Source organism: Bubalus bubalis, chromosome 9 (genome assembly GCF_019923935.1).
Source record: "Bubalus bubalis isolate 160015118507 breed Murrah chromosome 9, NDDB_SH_1, whole genome shotgun sequence".
NCBI classification, from domain to species: domain Eukaryota; kingdom Metazoa; phylum Chordata; class Mammalia; order Artiodactyla; family Bovidae; genus Bubalus; species Bubalus bubalis.
Genome location: NC_059165.1, coordinates 7,723,648 through 7,747,835, shown reverse-complemented (window position 1 = coordinate 7,747,835; position 24,188 = coordinate 7,723,648). Strand labels below are relative to the sequence as shown.

General features: G+C 38.1%; 1 long non-coding RNA gene across 4 annotated transcripts in view; it reads left to right on the top strand.

Moving 5' to 3' along the window:
* Positions 1-24,188, top strand: part of LOC112586804 — a 234,802-nt gene that overhangs the window by 95,205 nt on the left and 115,409 nt on the right. For all 4 annotated transcript variants that reach the window (XR_006641363.1, XR_006641362.1, XR_006641364.1 and 1 more), the window contains exon 3: positions 18,002-18,194. This is a non-coding gene — a long non-coding RNA (uncharacterized LOC112586804). The remainder of the gene's footprint in view (positions 1-18,001; positions 18,195-24,188) is intronic.

Below are 24,188 nucleotides of genomic sequence, written 5' to 3'. Positions count from 1 at the left end.
TTGGATGTAAATATTGTGGTTCTAATTCCCAGTTACATGGCCTAAGGCTTCCTTTTTAAGAGTAACCCTTCCCTGGTTAATCCAGGTTAGTGTTTCCCACCATAGCTGTATAGGATATAAATATCTGTAGAGCTTAAAAAACACAGATTAGCAGTTTGGAACCAGGCCAATTAGAGAAATCCCTGAGTGTAAGGTTCAAGCACGAACATTTTTTAAAAGCCAGGAGTGAGTGTTATTGACAGAGACCCTATGGCCTTCCACAGTGACACTTACGTATTCTTGAACCGGAATAAAGCCACCATCCTCTGTTCTTTGGAATAGGGAGTTGAGAGAGTCTATAACTCAGTGTAGAGGTATAGGTTTCGATCGAGGCAATGTTCTAAAGGAATTCACAGATAAGGTAGGGGAAAATAGGTTTTAGAATGGTACAATAAACAATTCACAAAAATTACACGGTTACTGATTCAATTTAACTGTGTTCTGAGACACACCAGATGCCCAAAATTTTGCCTAAAACTTGTGTTTTGGAAATGAAGCTTTCTAGTATTACATAAATTTTTTATTCTTCTCCTGATTACATTGAGTAGTAGATACAAGATTTTAAGTTTTCAGAGATTCAATTAATTTGTTTCAATGCAAATTTTAAGTTTAATCTGATTAAACTTCAATTTATTTTTATTATTATTACTACCATTGTCATCATTATTTTAGTACCAAGCTATTAAAAAGCTGTTAAGGACATATACTCAATAGTTTCCAACAATGGCATCAGTACTGTAAAAATTTGTTTCCAACATTTTTGTTTCTGGGAAGTTCTGAAATCTGAAAAGCTAAATCTCTGAATACATTGTTTTTATTTGCAGGACAAAATGAAATAGGTTCACTTTGAAATTAGAAATTGCTAATCCTATTTCCAGGGTTGTTAGCAGTGAGTCACTGTTTACAATTGGATTATCCACTGAACCAAAGGCTGTATACCATGTGCGATGGAAATTGAAAAGGCCTGTATGACTGGCTGCCATTGATTTTCTGTTACTGCACAATAGGAAATGTGCCATCTCTTTAGCACTACACTCTATAGCATTTTTAAGTTCACTCTCACGATTAGAAGCACATGAAAATAGATCATTTGGTGAGGAGAAAATTAAAAATACAATTATTAATGGAACTCACTTAACTTTTTTGTACCTCAATAATAATCATATTTTTTAAGGTAAGCATTTTATTAAAAATGTGCAGACATTATCAAAGGCACCATGTTGTGCTGGGAGATAACTTTTTTAAGTTTAATTCCCATCTCTGGATAACATACAAAGCATGAACTGATATCTTGGTGCTCATGTTATGATGGAAATGTTGCCCTCTGTCCTCTTATATGTGTTTTAGTTGGAGCACTGCAGAGCAACAGAATGTGTGTGTGCATATAATGGTAAACATTTGTTTCTAACATTTTTGTACATCTATCTGTCTCTCGCTCTCTCTCTCCCTCTATATATATATATATATTTTTTTTTTTTTTAAGGGAACAAAATGCAACCTGTAATTCTAAGCAGAGTGACCCCTCCTCCCCATCGTTATCATATGCATCATGCCCAGGCTTTGGACAGTAAAATACAGACTCAGAGATCTCTATTTTTATCTCTATCTATATAGCCATATCGACATATAATTATATACAAATGCATATTTGTAAAGCAGAAAAGCTGGGAGTGTGATTAAGGTAGGGCAGAGAGTTAGGTGAGATATAGTGTGAAGGAGTAGAGCCCCAGTAAATTGTGTACTTTAGGTTTGAGTATGAGTAGGACCTGGGAGCCAGGACACTCAGAAATGCTCCTGTCGCCAGGCCTCTCGATACCATCCAAGGGGGTCTGAAGGCTTGGGTTCTGCCCATGATTTGGGCTGGAACTGGAAGGTAGAATTGTAGCTGATATAGCCTGGAGACTAATGGTGAGCAAGGGTTTGGTTTACGTGACATCTCCACTCTAAGCCAAGGTTTTAGGGGGAGCCACAAGTTCAGAGTAAGAGTCTTTGAAGCTTGGGAGGTGCAAGTAGTTCAGTTCAGTTCAGTCACTCAGCTGTGTCTGATTCTTTGCGACCCCGTGAACCGCAGCACGCCAGGCCTCCCTGTCTATCACCAACTCCCGGAGTTCACTCAAACTCATGTCCATTTAGTCGGTGATGCCATCAAACCATCTCATCCTCTGTTGTCCCCTTCTCCTCCTGCCCTCAATCTCTCCCAGCATCAGGGTCTATTTAAATGAGTCAGCTCTTTGCATCAGGTGGCTGAAGTACTGGTAGTTTCAAGTTCAGCATCAGTCCTTCCAATGAATATTCAGGACTGATCTCCTTTAGGATGGACTGGTTGGATTTCCTTGCAGTCCAAGGGACCCTCAAGAGTCTTCTCCAACACCACAGTTCAGAAGCATCAATTCTTCAGTGCTCAGCTTTCTTTATAGTCCAGCTCTCACATTGCAAGTAGAGGACAAGGCAAACTAGATAGACAGGCAGAGCGGCCTGCCTTTTTGAGGTCTCCTTGAGCTGGAGTTTGCTCTTGCTATACAGTCTGAGAAGCTAGAGGTCCAGGTGATGGGGGAACTGTAAAAGGTGAGGTGAGGAGGGGTGCTTGGGGGCACACAGGCTTCTGGAACTTTCTCCGCCTGTCTGGCTGCTTCTCGCTATCACCCTCCTTATAGCGCTAAAGGTTCTAGCCATCCAGTTGTCAAGACAGCCAATAGATCTGACCTCTAAGCGTCATATTTATTTTTCCTTAGTTTCTTCTGGGAATCTTCACTTGGGAGTAGAGACAGGGAGAGGTCACAAACATAAATGCTGTGTGTGCTTGAGTCCAGACTGGGTTTACCCTGTACAGTGAGTGCCAGGGATGAGAGGAGGAGGACTGCTCCCTTATTATGGGGAAGAAAGCCCATGTCCCACAACCCCAGGGCTGCAGGAGGCATGGAAGATACCCATGAGAAGGCCTCTGCTGACAAGCACCTGTCAGACCTGGAGGCAACTTGGTTTGCCCTTAACTGATCACCAGCAGTATTTCATAGGCATAGATCTGGGGGTCTGGGCTTCCATTCTCATGCCTTACAAGCTAAAGTCTGAGAATTAGTGTCAGCTCAGAGTGGTCCTGCCATAAGTAGAGAGAGAACAGTTAGACCTTCCATGGTACAGGGAAGTATGCAAAGGGTGTCTGGTCCAGTATGGACTGGTACCCTCTGGAAAGGTAGTAATTTCTCCATCTCTTCTTTTTTAAGACCATCTTTCCCAAGTTGGACATTGCCTTACTGAGTTTCTCTCTCTGACACTTCTTTGAGAGCCTTCATTTTTTCTCTGGAGTCATTATCTTGCTCCTCTTCCTTCTCTTCTTCTGCCTCCCTGTGAGATGTTGTCTGCTTCCTCCATCCTGTCTCCACAATGAAGAGTCATGGGGGGCAGACCAGAAGGCAGTTTTGATCTTGGCCCTTTGATTGGAGTCCGGAGCCTGGGATGCAGGGAACTTAGATAATTTGGTGATGAGTTCCTCAATGAAGGGCTTGCTCTGAGGGCTGCCTCCCATGAACTCTCTCTGTGTGTAGATGAGTGACTTCTTGTAAATGTTGGAATCTGGGTACATGAGCTTGGGGTGATAGAAATGGTACAGACTGGTTCTTGGAGCTAAAATCTGAAAAGTGGTTCCAGGGGGCCAGCTCTCGCCCACACCTCCAGGATGATGGAGATAGTAGTGGGTGTAGGTTTGAGTAACAGTGAACTCTTGGCTTCTGGGAAGCTCTATCTGTTCCATGAGGGAAAAGAAAGTAGTTTATGAGATCAGGCTGCCCCATGTCCAAGATGGCTTTATCCTTGAGGTTGGCAAGCCAGGTCCTTGTGCCCAGCATGTGATTGTCCATTGAATTTGTGTGCTAGCTCTATTTTTCCAGCTGCCATTAAGATAAATGTGTAATTAATGCATTAAAAAATTTTTTTTATTTCTGTTCTTTGTAAGATAAACCAGGTTATCATCTGCAGTTTGGGAGGGATTAAAGTTTCTCGTGATTATTTTCAAAGGACTATGATACCAGCCATCATTAGGAAAGTTTAAAGCAGCTATTTTTAATTTTCTAAATGCCTATGAAATAGGCTATCTGTGGGGGTTTTGTAAACTAGATGCTGCATAGTAAGAAAAATCAGTGGTAAATTTGATTACATAACATTAACAGTAAATCTAGTCCCAAATATATGGACACTTATGAATTTATAAATAAATTTAACATAATATATGACATTACTGTAATTTTGTGAGTTGGAAAGCACACATTAAAATGAAAGTTTTAAAGTATGGTTATATAAACATGGTTAGAAATACATGTATAAACAGTTTCCCCCACTCTTCAGCTAATAGTCTCGAGTAGTCCTTAGTGCTTACACTCCACTGAGTCAGGTCTGTGACTCAGCATCAGAATTTGACTGATCAATCAATTATATTTTTAAAAGACTCCATCTTTTGCCTCAATCTCTGAGATTATGTTGTATTACCTCCTCTCCACAATATCCAATTATTTGGATACTTTTATTTTTAACTGTGTCTTAGTGGTAGCAAAGCAAAACAGCAAGTCATGAAATCAAGAGAACAGCTGAAAGACCAATGCAAGCAGACTTAGGTCAAATTAGTGATATTCAAGAAAGCTGAACATAGATGTGTTTTCTAGGAAACCTATAGCTACAGCCAAAAGCAAAGCATGGATAGATGAATTGGCAAAGAGATACTTTGCAGATTGCCAACTCAGTATTGTGTTACTTCCCAGTTGTCCTTAAGGACAAACAGGGCTCCTTCAGGTTTTGCTTATGAAGACAAAGGGGAAATCATCTGTTTTAAGTAGCATGTGGCTTACAGAAGCATCTTATTAAAATGACATTCTCCCTGTGGGAATGTGCATTAAGAAACAGTTCACCCAGTCTAAAATCAATTACTTCTGCCTGTGGCAAAGAAAGTCTGAGTTAAACATAATTCTCAGAGGTAGTTAGCATTCTATTGAAGGTTACTGCTTCCATCCAAGAGAGGAGTTACCCAATTTAATCAATTCTCTGAATGTGAAATCTCAGATAGTAAACAACTTAGATTACAGACAGTGCAATTATTAAGTGTAACAGGTAAGGCACTGCGTTTTAACTCGGTAATTCAGAGTAATCAGTGGTTAGCTAGTGAGTTCTGATTGTTTAATACTTACTTGAACTTTTATGGATGTGAGGGTTGGACTGTGAAGAAAGCTGAGCACTGAAAAATTGATGCTTTTGAATTGTGGTGTTGGAGAAGACTCTTGAGAGTACCTTAGACTGCAAGGAGATCCAACTGGTCCATCCTAAAGAAGATCAGTCTTAGGTGTTCATTGGAAGGCCTGATGCTAAACCTGAAACTCCAATACTTTGGCCACCTGATGCAAAAAGCTGACTCATTGGAAAAGTCTCTGATGCTGGGAGGGATTGGGGGCAGGAGGAGAAGGGGACGCCAGAGGATGAGATGGCTGGATGGCATCACTGACTCGATGGACATGAGTTTGAGTGAACTCCGGGAGTTGGCGATGGACAGGAAGGCCTGGCATGCTGAGGTTCATGGGGTCACAAAGAGTCGGACATGACTGAGTGACTGAACTGAACTGACCTTTTATTCTGAAGTAAACACAGAACAAGTTTGAATATTAACTTATTTCCATGATTCTAGACCCTCCCCCTCTCGTATGTTCTGCACACTGCAGTCAGTTTTCTTTCTCAGGGAAAAACTTAGGTCTCTGTCCTGCTTCAGTATTCTTCTGTTCATCTGTGTTCTCTTGGGAGAATTCAAACAACCTTACATGGCTTAATGGGCCCTTGATCTGACCCTTCTTTACTTCTCTAGTCTCATCTTTCATCTCTGTACCTCTCAATCTCCTTTCTTTTTCTTCCACTTTATTTCTATATTGTGGTCATCCTGGATTTCTTTAGTTCTGAAAACAATGTAATTTGACTGCATTCATGATCAGTCGCTAAGTCTTGTCTGACTCTTTGCGACCCCATGGACTTGTCTTCCAGGGAGCAAGCGTCTTTTAATTTCATGGCTGCCGTCAAGGTCTGGAGTGATTTTGGAGCCCCCCAGGATATAGTCTCTCATTGTTTCCATTGTTTCCCATCTATATGCCATGAAATGATGGGACCAGATGCCATTATCATGATCGTAGTTTTTTAAATGTTAAGTCAACTTTTTCACTCTCCTCTTTCACTTTCATCAGAGGATCTTTAGTTCTTTGCTTTCTACCATAAGGGTGGTGCCATCTGCATATCTGAGGTTATTGATATTTCTCCTGGAAATCTTGATTCCAGCTTGTGCTTCATCTAGTCCAGCATTTCTCATGATAAAATAAACAGGGGGACACCATACAGCCTTGATGTACTCTTTTCCTGATTTGGAACCAGTCTGTTGTACCATGTCCATTTCTAACTGTTGTTTCTTGACCTGCATACAGATTTCTCAGGAGGTAGGTCAGGTGGTCTGGTAATCCCATCTCTTTAAGAATTTTCCATAGTTTGTTGTGATCCACACAGTCAAAGGCTTTGGCATAGTCAATGGGTATATGCAGGTATTTATTAGGCCCCAGTGTTTACCCAGATAGCATGAATTTTAAACTATAGGTGTGTAGCTATGGTCCAATAAAAGGTTTTGCCAATGTATTTGCAATAAAAATAAGTTATGGATATTAGTAAGATGTTTAGAAATTTTTTTAAAAAAGTGATTTTTGGAATTATCAGTTTTTAGGGGTAAAATGGGAGAGGGCTTCAGGTTTCTCTTACATTAGTCTTAATCCTTGACATGATTGCCTGAAGTATTCAGGGAAGCATACAAAGAAAATGCTTTTTTTTTTTTGCATTGATAATTTGAATCTTTAAACTCAATATTAAAAAACTAAGATGATGGCCCCTGGTCCCATCATTTCATGGAAAATAGAAGGGGAAACATGGAAACAGTGACAGATTTCCTCTTCTTGGGTTTTAAAGTCACAGTGGGTGGTGACTGCAGCCATGGAATCAGAAGACAGTTGCTTTTTGGCAGGAAAGCTATGACAAAACTAGACAATGTGTTAAAAAGCAAAGACAGAGGGTGGGAAGATTTGGGAGAATGGCATTGAAACATGTAAAATATCATGTATGAAACGAGTTGCCAGTCCAGGTTCGATGCACGATACTGGATGCTTGGGGCTGGTGCACTGGGACGACCCAGAGGGATGGAATGGGGAGGGAGGAGGGAGGAGGGAGGAGGGTTCAGGATGGGGAACACATGTATACCTGTGGCGGATTCATTTTGATATTTGGCAAAACTAATACAATTATGTAAAGTTTAAAAATAAAATAAAATTAAAAAAAAAAAAAAGCAAAGACATCACTTTGCTGACAAAGGTCCGTATAGTCAAGGCTGTGATCTTTCTAGTAGTCATGTATGATGTGAGAGCTGGACAGTAAAGAAGGCAGAGCACTAAAGAATTGATGCTTTCTAACTGTGGTGTTGGAAAAGACTCTTTTTTTTTTTTTTGGAAAAGACTCTTTAGAGTCCCTTGGACTGCAAGGAGATCCAACCAGTGGCTCCTAAAAGGGATCAGTCCTGAATGCTTTTTGGAAGGACTGATGGTGAAGGTGAAGCTCCAATACTTAGGCCACGTGATGCGAAGAACTGACTCATTTGAAAAGACCCTGATGCTGGGAAAGATTGAGGGCAGAAGGAGAAAAGGGTGGCAGAGGATGAGATGGTTGGATGGCGAAGAGTCATACACGACTTGGCGACTGAATGACAACAACAAATTCGTTTTTTCACTGAAGTATAGTTTATTTACAGTGTTGTGATAATTTCTTCTGTACAGAAAGTGACTCAGATATACATGTGTGTGTGTGTATTTTTTTCTTTTTTCTTATTTTCCATTATGGTTTATCCTGAGACATTGCATGTAGTTCCCTGTGCTACACAGTAGGACTTGTTGTCCATCCATTCTATATATAATAGTTTGTACCCCAAATGACTTGGAAACCACAAGTCTGTTTTCAATGTCTGTGAGTCTGTTTCTGCTTCATATATAAGCTCATCTGTGTCATGTTTTAGATTTCCCATGTAAGTGATATAATATGGTACTTATTTCTCTTTCTGATTTACCGTACTTAGTATGATAATCTCTAGTTCCATCTGTTTTGCAAGTGACTTTCTTTTGTTCTTTTTTATGGTTGAGTGGTATTCTACTCTGTATATGAACTACATCATCTTTATTCATTCATTTGTCAATAAACATTTAGGTTGTTTCTATGTCTTGGCCATAATGAACACTACTGCTGTGAACATAGGGGTGCATGTATCTTTTTGAACTACACTTTTGTCCATATTCATGCTCAGGAATGGGATTCCTATATAATATAGTAATTCTGTTTTTAGTTTTCTGAGGAATCTCCATACTGTTTTCCATAGTGGCTGTACCAACTTACATTCCCACCAACAGTGTAAAACAGTTCCCTTTTCTCCACACTCTCTCCAGCATTTGTTACTTTTAGACTTTTATATTCTGGCCATTCTGACAGGTGTAAAGTGGTACCTCACTATAGTTTTGATTTGCATTTCTCTAATAATTAGTGGTTCCAAATAGGAAAAGGAGTACATCAAGGCTGTATATTGTCACCCTGCTTATTTAACTTATATGCAGAGTACATCATGAGAAACGCTGGATTGGAAGAAACACAAGCTGGAATCAAGATTGCCAGGAGAAATATCAATAACCTCAGATATGCAGATGACACCACCCTTATGGCAGAAAGTGAAGAGGAACTAAAAAGCCTCTTGATGAAAGTGAAAGAGGAGAGTGAAAAAGTTGGCTTACAGGTCAACATTCAGAAAACGAAATCATGGCATCAGGTCCCATCACTTCATGGGAAATAGATGGGGAAACAGTGGAAATAGTGTCAGACTTTATTTTTTGGGGCTCCAAGATCACTGCAAATGGTGACTGCAGCCATGAAATTAAAAGACACTTACTCCTTAGAAGGAATGACCAACCTAGATAGATAATATGTTTGGTAAAACTACCTGATGCGAAGAGCTGACTCATTGGAAAAGACTCTGATTCTGGGAGGGATTGGGGGAGAAGGGGACGCCAGAGGATGAGATGGCTGATTGGCATTACTGACTTGATGGACATGGGTTTGGTTGGACTCTGAGAGTTGGTGATGGACAGGGAGGCCTGGCGTGCTGCGATTCAGTTCAGTTCAGTTCAGTTGCTCAGTCGTGTCCGCCTCTTTGTGACCCCATGAATTGCAGCACCCCAGGCCTCCCTGTCCATCACCATCTCCCGGAGTTAACTCAAACTCACGTCCATGGAGTCGGTGATGCCATCCAGCCATCTCATCCTCTGTCATCCCCTTCTCCTCCTGCCCCCAATCCCTCCCAGCATCAGAGTCTTTTCCAATGAGTCAACTCTTCACATGAGGTGGCCAAAGTATTGAAGTTTCCGCTTTAACATCGTTCCTTCCAAAGAACACCCGGGGCTGATCTCCTCTAGAATGGACTGGTTGGATCTCCTTGCAGTCCAAGGGACTCTCAAGAGTCTTCTCCAACACCACGGTTCAAAAGCATCATTTTTTCAGTGCTCAGCCTTCTTCATGGGGTCGCAAAGAGTCAGAGATGACTGAGCAACTGAACTGAACTGAATAACTAGTGGTATTGAGCATCTTTTTATGTGCCTATTGGCCATGAGCATATTTGGTGAAGATGTTTATTTAGATCATCTGCCCAGTTTTTTTAATGGGTTCTCTTTTTGTTATTGAGTTGTGTGAACTGTTTGTACATTTTGAAAATTAAGCCCTTGTTGGTCACAATGATTGCAAATATTTTCTCCTATCTTTTGTTTAGAATTTCTTTTGCTATACAAACGCTTATAATCTTGATTAGGTCTAATTTTCTGATTTTTGTTTTTGTTTCTATTTCCTTGTGAGAGTGACCAAAGCAACCATTGGTATGATTTATGTCAGAGAATATTTTGACCATGTTTTCATTTAGGAGTTTTATGGTGTCTCATCTTCAATTCTTTAAGCCATTTTGAGTTTATTTTAATGCATATTCTAACTTTATTGATTTACTTGCAGCTGTCCAACTTTCCCAGCATTATGTGTTGAAAGACAGTCTTTGCCCCATTTTATATTCTTGCCTCCTTTGTTGAAGGTTAATTGATCATAGGTGTATTGGAGAAGGAAATGGCAACCCACTCTAGTATTCTTGCTTGGAGAATCCCTTGGACAGAGGGTCCTGGCAAGTTACAGTCCATAGGGTCACAAACAGTTGGACATAACTGAAGCAACTTAGCACATACTGGTTTATGGGGCTTCCCTGTTGACTCAGCAGTGAAGAATCCACCTGCAGTGAGGAGCCGCAAAGGTACAGGTTTTTTCCTTGGGTCAGGAAGATTCCCTGGAGGAGAAGATGGAAACCCACTCCAGTATTTTTGCCTGGAGAGTCCCATGGACAGAGGGGCCTGGTGGGCTACAGTCCATAGGGTTGTAAAGAGTTGGATATGATGGAGGCAACTTAGCAGGCAGGCAGGCAGGCAGGCACTGGTTTATTTCTGGGCTCTCTCTTCTGTTCCACTGATCCATATGTGTGTTTTTGTGCCAGTACCACACTGCTTTGATTACTTTAGTTTTGTAGTATTGTCTGAATTCTGGAAGGGTTACATGTCCTGCTTTGTTCTTTTTCCTCAGAATTGCTTTGACAGTTGAGTCTTTTATGATTCCATATAGATTTTAGTATTATTTGTTCTAGTTCTATGGAAAATGTCATGGGTAATTTGATAGGAATCACATTAAATTTGTATATTGCTTTGGGTACTATGGCCATATTAGCACTATTTAATTCTGCTAATCAAAGAGTATGGGTTATCTTTCAATTTCCTTAACTTATCTTTAATTTCCTTTATTAATGTATTATAGTTCTCAGCATATATCTTTCACCTCCTTTGTCAGGTTTATTACTAAGCATTTTGTTTATTTGTTGTAATTTTAAAAGTTATTACTTTTTACTTTCCTTTTCTGATATTTCATTATTAGTGTAAAGCAATTAATACACCAATTTCTGTGTATTAATCTTGTATACTGCTACTTTGCTAAATTTATTTATCACATCTACTAGCTTTTGTGTGGAGTCTTTGGAGTTTTCTGTGTATAGTTATCAAGTCATGTGCATATAATGGCAACTTTACCTTTTCCCTTCCTGTTTGGATACACTTTAATTCTTTTTCTTGTCTGGTTGCTGTGGTTGTTCAATACTGTGTTGAAGAGAAGTGGTGAGAGTTGGCATCCTTGTTTTTGTTCCAGATTTCAGTGGGAAGGCTTTCAGTTTTTCCTCAAAGCAATTGTGTTGGTTGTGGTTTTGCCATAAACAGCTGTTATTATGTTGAGATATATTCCCTCCATATGCACATTGGTTAAGAGCTTTTTGTCATGAATGGATGTTGATTTTTGTCAGTGCTTTTTCTGCATCTGTTGAGGATGATCATATGGTTTTGTCTTTTCCTTTGTTGTGATATATCACAATGATTGATTTGTGTACATTGAACCATCCTTGTGAACTTGGGATGAATCTTTCATGGTGTATCATCCTTTCTGAGTGTGGTTGGATTCAGTTTGCTAATATTTTGTTGTGAATTTTTGCATCTATATTCATCAAAGATATTGGCCTGAAATTTTCTTTTTTTTTCTTTTTAGTAGACTCTACTTTTATTTTTTTTATTATTTTTTCTTTTTTTAATTTTATTTTGTTTTTAAATTTTACATAATTGTATTAGTTTTGCCAAATATCAAAATGAATCCACCACAGGTATACATGTGTTCCCCATCCTGAACCCTCTTCCCTCCTCCCTCCCCATACCATCCCTCTGGGTCGTCCCAGTGCACCAGCCCCAAGCATCCAGTATCGTGCATCGAACCTGGACTGGCAAGTGAAGTAAGCCAGAAAGAAAAATACCAATACAGTATACTAACGCATATATATGGAATTTAGAAAGATGGTAACAATAACCCTGTGTACGAGACAGCAAAAGAGATACTGATGTATAGAACAGTCTTATGGACTCTGTGGGAGAGGGAGAGGGTGGGAAGATTTGGGAGAATGACATTGAAATTTTCTTTTTTGATGGAGTATTTGTCTGGTTTTGGTATCAGGGTGATGGTGGCTTTATAGAATGTCTTTAGGAGTGTTCCTTCCTCTTCAGTCTTTTGGAAGAGTTTGAGAAGGATCAGTAAAAATTTTCCTTTGTTTGTTTGGTAGAATTTTCCTGTGAAGCCATCTGGTTCCTGGACTTCTGTTTGTATGGAGTTTTTTTTTTTTTTTTTAATTATATATTCTGTTTAGTTTCTAGTGATCAGTCTGGAGAAGGCAATGGCACCCCACTCCAATACTCTTGCCTGGCGAATCCCATGGACGGAGGAGCCTGGTGGGCTGCAGTCCATGGGGTCGCTGAGGGTCGGACATGACTGAGTGACTTCACTTTCACTTTTCACTTTCATGCACTGGAGAAGGAAATGGCAACCCACTCCAGTGTTCTTGCCTGGAGAATCCCGGGGACGGGGGAGCCTGGTGGGCAACAGTCCATGGTGTAGCAAAAGAGTTGGACACAACTTAGTGACTAAATAACAAATGTTTCTGGAAAGTTGTCCATTTCTCTAGATTGTCTAATTTGCTGGCATATAATTGTTCATAGTATTCTCTTATGGTTTTCTGTATATCTGTGGTAAGAGTTGATGTTTCTCTTTTTCATTTCATTTGGGTTATCTTTTTTTCTTTATTGGTGAGCCTAACCAGAGGTTTGTCAATTTTGTTTACCATTTCAAAGAAGTATTTCTTGGTTTTATTGATTTTTTTTCTATTGTTGTTGAATCTCTATTTCCTCTCTGATCTTTATTATTTCCTTCCTTCTGCTAACTTAAACTTGTTTGTTCTTCTATTTCTAGTTCTTCTAGGTGATCTGTATCGCTATGAACTTCCCTGTAATAACTTCTTTTGTGGCATCCCACAGATATTATATCGTTGTGGGAAAATATTTTAACGAATTATTTAAAAAAATTTTCCACCATATATCATAGAGAGCAAATGCCTTTGTTTTCTATGTTTGTGAGTCTAAAGTGTAGTTAACATTACACTATTACATTAGCTTCAAGTGTATAGCTTAATAATTCAGCATGTGTATACAAATTATCACCATTATAAGTCTAGTTACCATCTATTACCATAAAAAATTACAACTTTCTTTTGTGATAACTTTTAAGATTTACTTTCTTAGCAGCCTTCACATTTGCAATACACTGTTAATGATGGTAATTGCCATACTGTGTACTGCATCCTCAAAACTTGTTCATTTTATAACGAGAAGTTTATACCTCTAGATCACTTTTACCCATTTCACCCACTCCTCAATCCTTCTCCCTCTGGCAACTACCATTCTGTTCTCTGTATCTATGCATTTTCTTTTATTTGTTCACTATTCTCTTTCTCTCTCTCTCTTTCTTTTAGATTCCACATATAAATTAAATCATAAGGAATGGTATTTGTTTTTTTCTGACCGACATTTTTTGCTTAGCATGATACCCTCGATATCTACCCATGTTGTCACATACGCTGAGCTTTCATTCATTTTCCTGGCTGATGAATATTCCACTGTGTGTGTATGTACATCTTTATTATCCATTCATCCATGAAAGGCCACTTAGGTTGTTTCCATATCCTGGCTGTTGTAGATATTATTACAATAAACATAGAGATACATATATCTTTTTGGCAGTATTTATTTTGTCTCCAACCTTTATTTGGGTATAATTGACAAATAAAATTATATATATTTAATGTGTGCAACGTGATGGTTTCGTACACCTATATGTCATAGAATGACTAGATTGCATTATAAAAGTGCTTGATGTCATTATATTCCCATGTCTCCCAAAAGCACATATACTAAAAATGGGGAAAATATAAACTTAAAAATATACTTGATTTTAATGCAAATTCAAGAATATAATTTCAAAGTTTGTTGTAAACAGTCAACCATTTCTTTTATTCTTTTCATTTCCCATGAGATTTATTGTTTTATTTCTGATTTTACAAGCAATACATGTTCATTGTAGTCAACCAGAAATACATAAAAGCATCAGTTAAGCTCATTTCAGTCGCTCAGTCATGTCTGACTCTTTGAGACCCCATGGACTGCAGCACACCAGCTTCTCTGTCCTTGACCAACTCCTGGAGCTTGCTCAAACTCATGTCCATCAAGTCGGTGATGCCGTCCAACCACCTCATCTTCTGTCATCCCCTTCTCCTGCCTTCAATCTCTCCCAGCATCAGGTGTTTTCTAAGGGGACAGCTCTTTGCATCAGATGGCCAAAGCATTGGAGTTTCAGCTTCAGCATCACTCCTACCAATGAATACACAGGACTGATTTCCTTTAGGATGGACTGATTGGATCTCCTTGCAATCCAAGGGACTCTCAAGAGTCTTCTCCAACACCACAGTTCAAAAACATCAATTCTTTGGCACTCAGCTTTCTTTATAGTCCAACTCTCACATCCATACATGACTGCTGGAAAAACCATAGCTTTGACCAGATGGACCTTTTTTGGCAAAGTAATGTCTCTGCTTTTTAGTATGCTATCTAGGTTGGTCATGACTTTTCTTTCAAGGAGCAAGTGCCTTTTAATATTATGGCTACAGTCACCATCTGCAGTGATTTTGGGTCACTGGCAGTGATTTGGATCACCGGCATTTCTCATGACGTACTCTGCATATAAGTTAAACAGCCAGGGTGACAATATACAGCCTCAGAAACGTGTACGTCAAGGCTGTATATTGTCACCCTGTTTATTTAACTTATATGCAGAGTACGTCATGTGGAATGCTGGGCTGGTTGAAGCATAAGCTGGAATCAAAATTGCCGGGAGAAATATCAATAACATATAACCACAGGTAAAAATAAACAATCACCCTTAATCCCCACCCCCAGAGATAATGATCATTAGCATTTTGATAAATTTTCTTACTTCCTATATATTTCAAGTGATATATATATCTATTTATATATATATTTTTGATTGAAGTATAATTGATGTCCAACACCCTGTTAGTTCCAAGTGTAAACATAGTGAGTCAATATTTCAATATATTACAAAACGATGATTGTGAATGTACGTTTTATCCTTGTGACTTGTTTATTTTGTGATTGGAAATTTGTACATCTCAATCTCTGCCTATTTCACTCACCCCCTCCACCCTCTCTTTTCTGGCAGCAACCTGTTTGCCTTTCTATTCTCAGTGTCTTTTAGTCTATTACTGTTTTGGTTATGTTTGTTAATTTTTTTTTGAATTTTAGATTCTGAATATAAATGAAATCATGTGGTATATTTTTTTCTCTGCCTGACTTGTTTTACTTATTTCACTTAGCACAATACAGTCTATGTCAATCCATGTTACTGAAGATGTTATATATATATATAAAACACATCATCTTTATCCATTCATCTACTTATCAATGGACACATGAACACTTAGGTTGTTTCTGTATCTTGGCGATTATAAATAATGGTGTCTTTTCAAATTACTGTTTTGTTTTTTTTCCAGTAAGTACATAGGAGAGGATTTGCTAGATCATGTGATAGTCACTTTTAATTTTTTTGAGGAACCTCCAAATTCCTCATATTTTGAGGAGCTTCCAGACAAGCCGAAAGAGTTTACATTACCACCAGTAATGCATGTGGTTTCCCTGTACTCTGTAACCCCAGCAACACATATTATTTCCTGTTCTCTTGATAATAGCCATCTGAACTATTATTAAGTGTGAGGTAATATCTCATTGTGGTTTTGATTTGCATTTTCCTCATGATGAGTAATATTGAGCATCTTTTCATGTGCCTGTTAGCCATCTGTAAGTCCTTTTGAAGATATCTACTAAGATCCTTTGTCCATTTTTAAAATTTAGTTGTTTGATTTTTTTTGATTGTTGAGTTCTTTATATATATTGAGTATTAATGTGTTAATAGATATCTGGTTTATAAATATCTTTTCCCATGTAATAGGTTGCCTTTTAATTTTTTTCATAATTTCCTTTACTATTCAGAAATATTTTAGTTTGATATAGTTTCATGTGTTTATTTTTGCATTGGTTGGATTGACTTCAGAGTCAGATCTAAAAATATCTTGCCAGGAGAGATGTCAAGGAGCTTACCTTGTTGCTGTCTTCATGTCCTTTGCATTTTAATGAGCTACATTCTCTTTAAGTACCGTTTGTTTCAGGCAATATGAGCCCCTAACCTATCTCTGATAGTTATTTTATTATATGTATTTTCATATTCCTTAAAATATTCTCTTTTCCCCAAAAGACAAAGTCTTTTGGGGAAATTCTTCCATTGTTCTGTGTCCCAATATTACTTTCAGTTTTTGAAAGCGTAATTTTTAATTAAAATTTTCTATCACTCCAATTATTTTATATACTTATGGCAATTAACTATTTATTTGTGTTTTTCTAAAGATGCAATTTCCACTCATAGAATACGTTTTTTGATAATATGGACTAATGTCTATTTATCAGTTTACACTGTATAATGAAAAGCAAGACATCTTGAATAGAACTGGAACTAGGTTTTTTTTAAACTACTGTTTTATTCAGTCTAAGTCAGTGTTTTGTTTCATTTTACAGTAATTAATATGTCAGTAGTCTTATTGGATCACACATGCAGGTGCCATATTAAGTGTAATTTTGAAGCTAGCCTGAGTAAGAGATTTGAAACCAATGCCCAAAGACGTTTTTGTGATTTTGTCTAACTTACAAATATCTGAAATCTTTTCAGCTAATCCATTTGAGAATATAAGACCAGAAAGTTTAGATAAGCATCTTAGGAATTATGGCTGTGTTTTCTCAAATGTGGCAGGTGTGCAGCACTTTATTTTGGCTTTCATACCGAATCTTAATCCATGAAGGAAGTATGCCACTTTATCTGTCTCAGTCATTAGTTCTACTGACACCGCTAAGTTGTAAGATCCAAAGGCAATCACGGATAGCAGACGTCTGTTTAATACTTAACAGCTCTTGTCATGGTGGCCATTTAAAAATAAGGTGATTCTAACTGCATCCTTATTCTCCGGGCGAGGCGTTGTCCGGTTGGCAGATTTCCCCATCGAGATGCTTGTCCGACATGGCCTCTGCGTCCATCATATCCTTTCATCCCTCTGTTAAGAAGCAGTCATTCAGATGGGAGTTCTCTGTTGCCTCCACTGGACCCTGAAAGCTCTCTGAACTTACCAGTACTCAGATGCTCCAGGACTGGATCTTTTGATTTCTTTTTTCCAAGAATGGCCAAGTAAATGTGTGTTAGACTTGGGTTTATGAGAGAGTCAAAACAAAACAGCTTGCTCCACAGCTAAAAACAGAGAAGTCTCACAATGAGTTGTCCCAACTCTCTGAGCTGGGGTTTAAACAGGACTGATTTATTTTAAAAGCTTTTTTGCTCAGATTTCACTACAGAGCTGAAGAGGCTGCCCCAGTGTCCTTAGGTTGAATAGGAGAGCAGAGTACAGCCCAGGGAAAGGATTGAGCACAGCCTTCCTGAAGAGATCAGGCCTTTTTATTATCAACGGCAACAACAATAACAGAAACCACCACCACAGAAAGACAAAGTATTGTCTGTTTTTTACTTAATCCCACAATGCCTGCCTCATCAGGTCACACATTTGCCTAGAGAATACCGCTGAAATCCTTTCAGACCAGGTTTTGATGTCATTCTTGTCATTATGCTCTAGTGTCAGGGATGCGATCTTGGATATTTTAAATATGTAGTTGTAATTTGCTCTTTTTTTCTTTGTTTTCAAAGGTCAAGCATTTTAGCAGTTAGGAAAGTGTTTCAGGGTTTCATTTTTTTTTTTTTAAGGTGAAGACAATGTGTGCCTGCAGCATTCATCATTTAAGAAAATGGTGTTTTTCTCTTTCAGACCCCAATTTCCACTCATTATCAGAGAGCTGAATTCTAAATCAACGATTGTGGAGAAGAGATGTGCAAGTTGAATAAAACATTTCCAGAAGAGCCTGAATAATGGTCCTGAATAAAGGGAACTGAAATGTTCTTGAATTGTAATTGGAAAAAAATCAAGTGTGTGTACTCAGGAGCATATCTACTAAGAAGAGGTTAGTTATTATTATTCTTAGTGCTATTTAACGTTTACGGGCCTCAATGGTATTTTTAGTTCTGAATTGAACACAAGTGGTCTGATAAGTGATCTCCCATCCAAATTATCCGTGTGGAGATTCACCTGTAATCATTCTCTGTGCAGAGCGAGACGACACTGATAAACAACCCCAGAACAGGGGGACTGTTAATGCAGCAATATAATCTAACTCAGAGCAAAAGAGAGGGACTAGTTCAGACAAATATGGCATTGGACAGCGTCACTTGGCACTTTCCCCTCTGACCTGGTTTCTCCATGGCTGGACATTCAGAACTTACTGAACACATTTGCTGGACTCATGCAAAGTTCTGAGACACTGAAGAAGGCAGTAAGTGTAGGTTGAGGAGGACTGAAGATTAGGGTCAACGTCTGATCACAAGGATTTTATGCTCCGTGGATAAGTAATGGAATGTCTTTTCCTCTTTGTCTCATACTGATCATATAGAAAAACAGTGATGCTCTTTTTGAGAAACTATCTCTGATACTTGACTCTGAAAAACTATAATAGAAACATTTCTGAAGTAATGACTATTGTCGCCCAGAGGAAATTAAAAATAAGAGAGCGTATTCCTATAATTAAATGTTAGATGGAATTGAGAAAGGTAGATATATGAGTCATAATGGAATGTGTAAGAATGAATACATGCTTCTATGTGTAAATTTCTGTGCCAGTTACTTACTATGTACAAAGGAAAAACTTGTTCCAGTACCTAAGATGAAGCTAAATATCAAGCAATTATTATAATAGAGGAGACAGTTTGAATTTTAAGCTAAGAAGTATAGACTTTAAGCATTGGCAAGCTGCTGAAAATTCTGGAGTAGGTGAATGACATGCCCAGAATTGCGTTTTATGAAGATTAACCTGATGGCATTTTCAGGATTGATTAGCGTGAAGTCTGTATTGTGACAGAACAGATTGTGATAATGCAAGTCTGAAATATGGTGCTGGTGAAGAGAATAGAGAGGAATAAATTGATTTAAAAGATCCATGACAGTGGAACTTTAGGACTTGATTATTAAATATGGGACCTGAAGTAGGGAGATGTCAGAGACGACTCCAGACACTTTGAGCCTGAGATGAGAAATCAAGAATGTCTTGACTGTCAATGGTTTATTATTATATCCTGGATGCTGTGAATCATGTAGTCAATTGCATTTTAAAAATCCTGGGTCCATATCTGTTCCACATCTACTCAGTGGCCTGTGTCATCTTGGCATCTGTTTTCTGCACAGTGATCCATGGCCAACCACAGATTTTACATTACTGAAAATTAGAGTGTGTGAGAAAACTAAAGTTGACTGGACCAAGAAATTCAGAAAAAAAATTGCATTTAATATATTTTAAAAATTAAAGCTCAGTGAATAAAAATTATAGTAAAAATCCACTTTCTAAATGAGTCTGAGTTAGAAATTTATATGAATTTATTGAAACCAAGGCACTAGTTAAACACACACCTACACACCCACACACACACACACACACACACACACAAGAATGAGAGCAAGCTTTTCTCTGGCTTCACTTTTAGTTGTTCAGAAAATATTGCTGAAGTAGTGTAATCTGCTGAGGCAGATTTTCCCAGAAGTTTTATATTATGCAAAGTGATTTCTTTTTAAAGTTTTCAAACCAACCCTTACTGACTTGAGATTTAATATATCTTATACTTAAATTCTCTTTTGCATTTTTAGTAAGTCTCAGGCAAATGCTTGCAATAACTGCTTGGCATGTTCACAAATTATGAAGATCCTAAAGGACATGTATTTATACTTTCTTAACTGCATTTTGAGAACATGAAGTTTAAATAGATGCCTTATACCTGCAGTATCCCCTAGACACAATTAAGTGGTCCGGAGAAGTGGGAAAGTAATCATTCCAGTAGACTATTTTGCTTACAGAGATTCTAATTCTTCTAGGTAGAAATATATGCATGCAGTTTGAAAACTTTATGTGGATATATATAACCATCCTATAGAAAAATAAAAACGTGATTGCCAGAGCCACAAATAAGACATTACTGTCCTATCTTTATTTATTCATGATTTCAAATGTTTTCTACCTTTATTTTCTTGTTTTGAATTTCTCATCTTTATTGAAAACTTTATTTTCTTTTATAGTATGTGGTTTTGTAATTCTCATATATCACTTAGCTGACATTCTCAAACTATAGAGGTATCACAGAGGAAAATAAAGCCAGAGGATAAATGTCAGCATCTTCATGGAAAGTGTGAAACTGTGTGTTGTTTTTTTTTTTTGAGAAGTTTTTCAAAGCTTTAGCATTACAATAAATATTTACTTCTGTTGTTGTTTTTGAGTAAAGACAATTCACAGGATTTTAAGTGATAAAGCCAAATTTTGTCAGGTTAAATGCAAACAGCTTTGCACTCCCCACAATTCTCAGAGGACTTGCTCACAAAGTGATGTGCAGCTTTGGTGTCAAGACAGACAAGTCTAGCTTAAGTTCTGAATCCATTATTAACTAGCTGGAACACTTGGTAGTTTACTTAATTTTTCTAAACCTTAGCTTCACTGTAAAAATGGAGAGAATCATAATACTAATTTCGTAGGGTTGCTACAAAGGTGAAAAGATATGTTGTGAATATAATGCTAAAGACCTGTCACAGGGTTAGTGGTTCATATGTGGTCACCTGTATTAATTCATGGCTGCTATTAGCATCATATGGTAGTCTTCAGAGGAGATACCTATGTGATACTGTGCATTTTAAAATACCTTCCTAGGACATCTCATAGTTGGACAATTGGCTTTTCTCTTTACTGCTGTATCAACCTTGTCCCCTTTCCTTCATTACCACATACATTTCTATATTATTGTGATTTAATAGTTTTTTTTGCCTTTGTGACTCCAAGGAAACCATCAGTTCAGTTCAGTTCAGTCACTCAGTTGTGTCTGACTCTTTGTGACCCCATGAATCGCACGCAGCACGCCAGGCGTCCCTGTCCATCACCAACTCCCGGAATTCACTCAGACTCACGTCCATCGAGTCGGTGATGCCATTCAGCCATCTCATCTTCTGTCGTCCCCTTCTCCTCCTGCTCCCAATCCCTCCCAGCATCAGAATCTTTTCCAATGAGTCCACTCTTCACATGAGGTGGCCAAAGTATAGGAGTTTCAGCTTTAGCATCATTCCTTCCAAAGAACACCCAGGACTGATCTCCTTCAGAATGGACTGGTTGGATCTCCTTGTAGTCCAAGGGACTCTCAAGAGTCTTCCCCAACACCACAGTTCAAAAGCATCAATTCTTCAGCTCTCAGCTTTCTTCACAGTCCAACTCTCACATCCATACATGAACACTGGAAAAACCATAGCCTTGACTAGACGAACCTTTGTTGGCAAAGTAATGTCTCTGCTTTTCAATATGATATCTAGGTTGGTCATAACTTTCCTTCTAAGGAGTAAGCGTCTTTTAATTTCATGGCTGCAGTCACCATCTGCCGTGATTTTGGAGCCCCAAAAAATAAAGTCTGATGCTGTTTCTACTGTTTCGCCATCTATTTGCCATGAAGTGATGGGACCAGATGCCATGATCTTCGTTTTCTGAATGTTGACCTGTAAGTCAACTTTTTCACTCTCCTCTTTCACTTTCATCAAGAGGCTTTTTAGTTCCTCTTCACTTTCTGCCATAAGGGTGGTGTCATCTGCATATCTGAGGTTATTGATATTTCTCCTGGCAATCTTGATTCCAGCTTGTGCTTCTTCCAGCCCAGCGTTTCTCATGATGTACTCTGCATATAAGTTAAATAAGCAGGGTGACAATATACAGCCTTGATGTGCACCTTTTCCTATTTGGAACCAGTCTGCTGTTCTATGTCCAGTTCTAACTGTTGCTTACTGACCTGCATATCGGTTTCTCAAGAGGCAGGTCAGGTGGTCTGGTATTCCCATCTCTTTCAGAATTTTCCACAGTTTATTGTGATCCACACAGTCAAAGTCTTTGATTATTTACTTTGACTTAGATAACACAAGAATTGACTTTAAATTGTAAATTGTCAAGAAAGTTAGTCAGTTTTATATAGGATTCTTATTCCAGCTTAGAAGTTTTGAGTATCTAGAGAGTACGTGTTGGGTAGATCTGCTTGCGTATTTATTCTTTATTTGTACATTCAGCAAATATTTAATAAGTTTGTATCATCTCTTTCAATTAAATATAAAATACTTATTATAATATTCATTTCAAAAAAATTGCTAGCTTGATTTTTGTTGATAGCAACAAAAGGAGAAATTACCACCATTTTTAGGTTAAACTATCTTAGATTCTTGGGGATTTTTTTTTTTTTTTTCATAAAAGAATCTAAAGCAGTATTTTGCAAGTTGTGGGTCCTACGCCTTCTAAAGAAAAGTTTCCTGAGATACTTTCTAAAATGTAAGTTCTCTAGGAGTGCGGTCTGGGAGTTCACACTTTTAACAAGATTTTAGATGACTTCTATTTGTACTTCAAAAGGCTGAGTGCTACTCAAGAAGAAAGTAATGATTGAGTCTAGAGTTTGTGGAGAATTTCACTTGTGAATGAATATTAAACACACTCCTTACATTATTCATAAACATGGGCCCATGCTTTGAGGAATAGTGGATTGCTTCTTTTTTTGTTGTCCTCAACTCCCCTCTGCTTCTCCCTTCTCCTTCTTGCTTCAACTCCCTCCTAAAGCAAATACATATAGGTTTCCAACTTTTTACACACAGACTACTTTGAAAAATCTGACTCCTCCACCATTATCTCTTAAAATAGTCTTGGAAACCACCCAAGTGCAATGTTTTGATTCCATTTTCAACAATGCTTAAGAAGTGAACTTAACTCACTCATAGGTTCTAATAATGGAACCTGAAAAATTGCCTTGTTTCACAGAATGCTACAACTTGAATACCTGACTATGCTGTGAGATATTTTCATTGACTAATTTTATGTTGAGCTGATCAGAAATTGTCAGAGCAGTTGTTAGTTTTAGGATAATTTTTCTGCTACCTCTAACTGTACCCTGGTGAGAAAAAAAAAAGGCGGGGGTGGGGGGGTGGGGGGCGGGGAGGAAAAGTTAAACACATCTTGTCCTAATGCAGAGATGAATAGCACTGAAAGAGTCCCAGTGTGGCGCTTCTGGCCTTGGTCAACAAAGCTGAGAAGCAACATGGGACAAACACGGAAAAATGGCAATGTGTGGAGGGGAGGGGGATGTGCCCATAAATTCAAAATTAAGTTCCTCCTTCAATTTCCGTGAAACAAACTCCCTGTGGTGAACATCTGGCAGGCCATTAACTTTGTTACTTTATTTTATTAAAAAATCTTAAGGTGAGAGAAATTGCTCCATTTGGAGACTGGAGTTAGCACTGAGGCTGAAGTCGGGGCCGTTGTGGTGTCCTTTGCTGAGTACCCACGAGCCAACAGACCATATTGCCCTCACAGCCTTTACCAAGTTTTCCACCAAAGCTTGCAGTTCTTTGTCATTTTAAGAAATCATTACTCCTGAGAGTTATTTTTTAAATATATAAATCAGCTGTTCAGTGGCCTGTGTCTGCTGGGGGGAAAGTGACTGCAAGATTCTTTATGCTTTATAGCTTCTTGCTTGCATGTTTTTTACTGTATTATTTTCTACAAGAGCTTGAACATCAAAACTATTTACACAGAGCTTTTTCAATGATCCATCAAAGGGATGTGAACTGTTGATTGCACCATTTTCTTTATTTGCACAGCTGCTGTAACCTTCAATCTAAATCATTTTCTTACCTTGTCTTCCCTTTCTCTTTTCTTTTTCTTTTTCTCTTTCCTGAGCTGTCACTTTCTAAAGTAAACATTTCATATTCCACCACCAAAACTATTTCTGTATGTTAGCTTCTAAGCCAGGAAGTTACTTATTATTTATCAGGTTATTTTCTGTTAAAAATTCTGGTTATATGTTAGAGAAAGGAGTGCAAATGGCTTATTTTTTGTTGAATTTAATGTAAT